Below are 6,944 nucleotides of genomic sequence, written 5' to 3' on the forward strand. Positions count from 1 at the left end.
CTAGGCTCCTACTTCATCAGAGGGGCCAGATGAAGTGGCTGCTGACTGAATTACTAATTATTTTATGGAGCAGTTATAAACAAATTGATACTTATTACTGTATGATATATAATGCTATATCCTTGAGTCTCTAGTCTACAAAATCATTGAACTTGATACTAGCAAGAATGTATTTTATTTTATGTGTTTATAAGCCCATAATGGCAAACTGAAATGAAAGTACAACAAAACTCTTCTCCAAAAAACACATTCTAAAATCACAGAATTTGAAAAAAATTGTATGTAAGTGCAAATGAAATTATACTAGGATAGTAAAATACACACAAAAATATTACATTCGTTACATTCAAAAGTAAAATAAGTAAGTACAGAAAGAATTCCTACTGGATAAAAAATATTACAATGTTTAACAGGTAGAAGTGATATAGGTTATATGTTTCCTTTTTATAAAACTTATTTATATCTTCCTGTTCTGTTTATCTTAGTGAAGGAAAATGTTAGAAAGCAGAAATTATATGTGGCATCTCTTACTTCCAGTACTACAAAGGAGAGTGGCACTTCCTAATGGGAGTCCTGGAATGACACCCACACCCAGCTCATGTAGACCCATCAGAGGTCCCTGTGGTGACCCTGAGGGGGTCTGGAAAACCGCACTGCTGTTGCAGCAGGTGCAGTATTTGTTGTGGTGGGCTGCATCCAACAAAGCTCCATCAGTGACCAGACCAAGCAACCCAGCCTCAGGTGCCAAAGCCAGGAGGTAAGGCAAGGCAGACCCCAAGTCCTGCCTTCCATGTGTGTGGCCTGCATTGCCAAGGCCAGACCCATTCCTGCTTTGGATACCAATGAGGGTAGAGGATGAGCCCATTGCTGCCAAAGGGAGCATCCCCGGAATGGCACCCAGAGCTGGGCCCATGTGGACCAGAAGGACAATGGAGGAGGCTATACAGCAAAGCCAAAGGGGCTTTGATCCCCCAGTGCTGCAGCTGGTGCACTGCAAGTCCATGCTCCTCTGGCACTGATGGGCATATGCAGGGATGGCACCTTACCCGAGATCACAGGGACCAGAAAATGGAGGTCCGTGGGGATGCTGAAGGGGCTCCAGGGTGCTCAGCTGCCACAGCTGTCACAAGCCCGCTGGCAGAAGGGCCAGCACACGACTCTAATCCCCATTCTGCCCTAAAGTCTGAACCAAGTTTGGGCTGCCTGGCCCCAAGGGGGTGAATTGTCCACCAAGCCTTCCTTCTCTTGTGGACTGTGCAGTGTACAAGCATGGTGTTCTCCACCCCACACCCATGGGGGCAGGCAGTGACCCCACAACAGAGTCTCACTGGGATGGCACTTGCACCCAGGACCACCGAAGACCAGTACCAGCACACCTGGCAGAGGAGAGGGCAGCAGTGGACTCAACTCCAGCCCCATGGCTGCCAGATCCTGGGTGAAATGGAACAAGTGAGAATGGGAAGGGAGGTGGGCAGGGTGGGCAATGCTCATCTGGCAATGGTAGGGACCATGCACACACACATCCCTTCACTGCACATCCACCACAAGGGAGGGGCCCCACTTCTCAACGGGTGACCTGAAGAGGCCCCACACCCACAAGGACTACATAAATGGAAGTTCACGTGGTGATATTGAAAGGGCTCCAGGGTACAGCCTTGCTCCTGCACTGATCAACTGGCACAAAAAAAAAAAAAAAAGGAAAAATGACCACTACACCTTTTCATCAATGATAACCTATTATACTTTCAAAACAGTTTTACTTTCCTCTTGTCCTATATTTTTGCATGGGGCCCTCTGAATTAACCAGAAATCTCCAGGATTTCTTCATGCACAGTAATACAAATAAATATAGCTTCTATTCTTTTTTGAATTAAGGAAGGTTGCATTTAGTTCTTTCCCATGTTTGATTCATGAAAAAGAAATCCTGAAGTGTATCTGTAAAACACAAAACTCAAGCTACCCAGAGAGAAATAATCACATGATTAGTGGTTCAAATGATATTTCATCTTTGCATTTCTTTAGAAAACTGCATACTTGGGGCTGGGAAGGTGGCTCAGTGGTAGAGCGCTTGCCTTGCATGCATGAGGCTCTGGGTTTGATTCCTCAGCACCACATAAGCAAAAAGAAAAAAGCCAGAAGTGGTGCTGTGGCTCAAGTGGTAGTGTGCTAGCCTTGAGCTGAAGAACTGAGGGACAGCGCCCAGTCCCAGAGTTCAGGCTCCACAACCGGACCACCCCCCAAAAAGAAAGAAAGAAAGAAAGAAAGAAAACTGCATACTACTTTCTACAATGAGAATATTAACCTGTATTTTGACCAAGAGAGTACAAAATTTCCTTTCCTCCACACTCTCACAACATTATTACCTTCTGAGTATTTCCAAGGGCAGGTTTTTCCTATGTGCAGTACCCCAGACTGGCCTTAGAATCAAATCCTCTTACTCCAACCCCCTAAATGCTTGGAATTACAAGCCTTTACCACCACACCTGACTCCTTTGATTTCGTTGATAAGAGTTATAATAGTTATGAAGTAGTATCATAGTAATTTTGAGTTGCATTTCTCTAATGACTTCTGTTCAGAAAGCATTAAGCCAGCATAGAAGTGGTATTAAACACAAATTTGTAAACCCACTGGTGATTTTCAGGGCTTTTTGGAAAGCAGGTCTATTCAGAACTTTCATCCATATTAAATCAAGTTTCTTGTTAATCTCATCTTTAATATCTCTATACAAAATGAATACTTAATTCAATATAGTAGAAAGGAAAAATTAAGCAACTCCTAACATTTTTCACTTTTCAATAAAATGATATTGCTTAAATCAATTTCTGTTTATGCTTGAGACTATACTACTTAATTTGGTTAGACCTTTTACAAAGCTTTATATACTTTATTTATTTTATGTTGATTGCTCTTTCCAAATCCTGCATGTCTAATTTTGGTTTCTTTCAGTCTCATGTAGTTCAGATTTCAAACCGAAGAATAAATGGAAGGAAACAAACAAACAAAAAAAAAGAGTTCCTCTCATCTGATGATGCCTCTACAAGAATGAGGAAAGAGTTCATCCTGCTAAGGATCTATGATAGAATTTCAAAAAGAGAATTCATTCTTCTAGGTTTTCCCTATCTTTGTGATGTACCTTAAATTATATAAAACAAAATACACTGCTCAGATACTCTTACGTTTTATCAGTTTTGTACATTTTCATATGGACTTCACATCTGTCTACAACATTCCTTCTTTATAAATGTCCCTGATATTTTTACACTATCAAGACATAAGATAACCAGTTTGATTTACAGCATGAGAGTTATCCTCCTGGCTTCCTTGGAAGCAGAGCATGGTCAATAGATAACATTACTTCTGGTTGCTCACTTCATGTAATGGTTTCTGTAATACATTTTCTTTAGTATTTAAAAAACTGTTGGCTAAACTCAAAAGCTCATTCATAGAAGTTTATGTTAAGTTTTTCACAAGTTTTAATTCTCTTAATTCTTAAGATAACATTTGCTATAATACTAATATTATTACCATTTAAGTGTTGGGAAAAATTGTAATTAAAGGCACTAAATGCATGGCCCAAATACACACAGTGAGGAAAAAAATGAGTCAAAGTTTCCAAAAGTCTTTCAGCAATTCAGAAAAGGTAGGTAAAATCTCACCATTCTCTTACACTCTAAATTCAATATTAATATTGCTCAAGAAGTAATAGCATAGCAATTATTGCCGATGATGATTGTTTTCTGTCACAATTTGTCTTCAACACAGACTGTGTTGGTAACATTGCGTTATCATGCACAGAATTGAGCTTATACATTGAGTTTCAAAGACAGCCAAATTTCTTCTGTACTACAGTTCCATTTTTCTTTTTAAAAAGTACCAAAACTTTTAAATATCATCACTTTCTGTCTTTTAAGAATCCAAAAGAGAAATAAATTCACATTTAATTTAATAAATTCACCTTTACTTTTAAAGCAAAGTGCTTTAAAAGTAGGAGATGATAAAAACAGGCCCCCATGAAGTAAATTTTCTTCTACTTTTAAAATTATTCTGAAAACCTTGTGCTGCTTGGTCACACCCGTAATCTTGTTTACTTGAGATATCTACTCAGGAGGCTGAGATCTGTGGATAACAGTTGGAAGCCAATCAGGGCAAAATTATTTTTGAGATTATTTTTCAAAAAAATTTAATGAACTAGCAAAGAGCCAGGAGTGCAGATGTCGCTCACCAATCTAGAGAGGAAAGGCCTAGCAAGACCTTAAAGCCCTGAGTTCAAATTCTGAGCACTCCAACACACTTGTGTACCCGTGTGCACACACACACACACATTTATTCAAAATACCCTCGTGTCAGTGTTTTGCATTAATTTATTTGTTAACAAGATTATATGGATAAAATAAGGGAAATAAACTCTTCAATCTCAGAACATTTTTATACATTTTTTATTTTAAAAATACTGCACATGAGCAAGGTAATGAGTACATTTCCTAACAAGCATTGTTACCTCCTCCTTTATTTTTCCCCACCATCCCTTCTCTCCCACCTCCACAAGTACACTCCACTCCTCCTCTCTCCTTCCCCTACCTAAATTGTAAAATTCATTTTTCATCATACGTCTTGTGCATCTCATTGTTACAATGGGTCAAGTCATATCCCTATTTAAGCATTTTGTTGTTTTCTTCTTCTCCCCAAATTAGAGAAACGTATATACAAGATGTAGGCGCACCAACTTCAAATCCAGTGAAAAAAGGGGTTATAGCGTGGTTGAGGAACATATAAAGGAACAAAAAAAATCACATCGTACAGTATAAGTATGTTAGAAATAATAGCAAGATAGAATCACTTGTGTACCTATCTTGGTGTTCGTTTAGCTTAACATCATCTTATCTGGTCAAATGCACATAGCTTAAGACATTTTCTGATAATCCCGGACATATATTAGCTATTGAAAATAAGAGAAACCATGGGACCTATATTTCTTTGGAGTTGGCTTACTTCACTTAAAAATTTTTTTCCAAATCTTTCCATTTCCTAACAAATTGGGCAATGTCATTCTTTCTGATGGAGGCAGAGCATGCAATTGTATATATTTACCAGGTTTTCTTGATCCATTCATCTACTGAGGGGCATCTGGGTTGGTTCCATATCTTAGCTATGGTAAATAATGCTGCAATAAACATAGTTGTGCTGGTAGTTTTAGTATGGACTTGTTTGTGATCCTTTGGGTAAATGAACAAAAGTGGGATTGCTGGGTCATAGGGGAGCTTTATGTGGAGTCGTTTGAGGAAACTCCATACTGCTTTCCAAAGTGGTTGAAGACTTTTACACTCCCACCAAGAATGCAGTAGGGTTCCCTGGTGGCCCCATCCCCTCCAGCATTTGTTGTTGTAAAAACATGGATTGCTTCACTAATTTTCAAGTCATCCTTGAGCAGGGGCCATGCTAATCTTCTCTGTATCATTCTGATGTTAGTGTATAGGCTGCCGGATTAAGCACAGAACATTTTTTATATAGAAGGTGTAATTTATTTTCTTAGTCAATTCCACAAAAAAGTAAGTTCAAAAGAATTGTCATGAAATTTTAGAATCATGCATTTCTTACATAAGCACACATTTTTGATGTTGGCATAATTTGTGGAGGGGAAGGGGAAAATGTTTAAATAGGGATACAAGTAGACCCATTGCAACAATGAAAGGAACTTTACAACTTTGGTATCTCTACTACTGCCATACCTGCAGATTGTAACTTCATTGCTTCTTTTGAGGTAAGTATCACTATGCCTGGGTCTGCTTGGACTGTGGTCCTCCTAACACAAGCAAAACATATAGCACCCATCAAATGGTTAGAGTTTCTGAAACTTCCTTTTTTTTTTGGTCTGGGCTTGCCTGGAACTGCAATTCTCTAATCTCTGTTTTCTAAGTAGATAATATTACAGGTTTGAGCCACTTTATCCAGTAAAAGTATACAATTTCAAGATATCTTGATATTGCCTATATTTGTGCTTAACATATATAGCTAACCTTAATTTTCTCCCTCTTTTGTTTAGTACTCTGAGTTGAAAACATTGACTTTCTTGATATACATGGCTTTGTTTTGGGTGGAATCCCATCACAATCCAAAAAATCTTCCAAAAAGTTTATGTCAAGAATCTGGAAAAGAAGGCTTCAGGTTGGAAAGAAAACACTGATCCTTAACTTATAATTGCAGTATATTTATAGTGTTAGTCAATACTTTCTGAAGTATGAGAAGAGAAGGAAGACAGAAATGTGAAAGATGTCAGGTCTCTGTGGAATTTCTGTAGTTGTCACTTCATGTTATATTCTTCCTTAAAACTTGCTTTATTAAAAGCCTCTGGGTGGATATTTGTTGGACTGATTGGTAACCTTACCCAAGAAATGAAGCTGATTTTAGAAGGTTGATGATTTGGTAAATAAAGGAATGATGAAAATGAGAACAGATATTGTCACAGAATGAGCCGACAAGGTTCATTGCTGAACAGCAAAACAAAGCAGTTTCAAGTCTGATGATGCACATTGGAACATATATAGATAGATACATATATGTATACATATACAAACATATGTGAAAAAGTATATATGCAGTAGAATACAGAGAAAGTTTGTGTGACAAGTATTAAACTATATCAAACTGGTTGCAGGAAAGGTCCAGTAAAATATCAATAGTTTAGCATAGATTTTGCATAGATTTCTAAAGGATGAAAATTCTTCCCTCATTTTATACTTTACAAATATCCTTAGTATATTTTAAGTTTTTTATATTGTAGTTGGAACATGTATATAATGCTGAGAATTGGAATTACATAAAGTATGCAACATGAATAGGTCAGCCAGAATAGGAAAGTTCATTAGATTCTTATTTCCAATTAACCACCAGGAGAAAAGGAGTTCCAGTTCAGATTTTATGTAGAGCACTGGCCTTGAACACAAAA

The 6,944-nt window shown here is 37.9% G+C and overlaps 1 non-coding gene across 1 annotated transcript; it reads right to left on the minus strand.

Annotated features, from left to right (window-relative positions):
• Window positions 1-5,384: 5,384 nt before the first annotated feature.
• Window positions 5,385-5,491, minus strand: LOC138819633 (U6 spliceosomal RNA). The gene has a single exon (XR_011369536.1). It is a non-coding gene; the product is annotated as a U6 spliceosomal RNA (small nuclear RNA).
• Window positions 5,492-6,944: the final 1,453 nt, after the last annotated feature.

Source organism: Dipodomys merriami, unplaced genomic scaffold (genome assembly GCF_024711535.1).
Source record: "Dipodomys merriami isolate MVZ:Mamm:240054 unplaced genomic scaffold, mDipMer1.0.p SCAF_801, whole genome shotgun sequence".
In the NCBI taxonomy this organism is placed as follows: Eukaryota; Metazoa; Chordata; class Mammalia; order Rodentia; family Heteromyidae; genus Dipodomys; species Dipodomys merriami.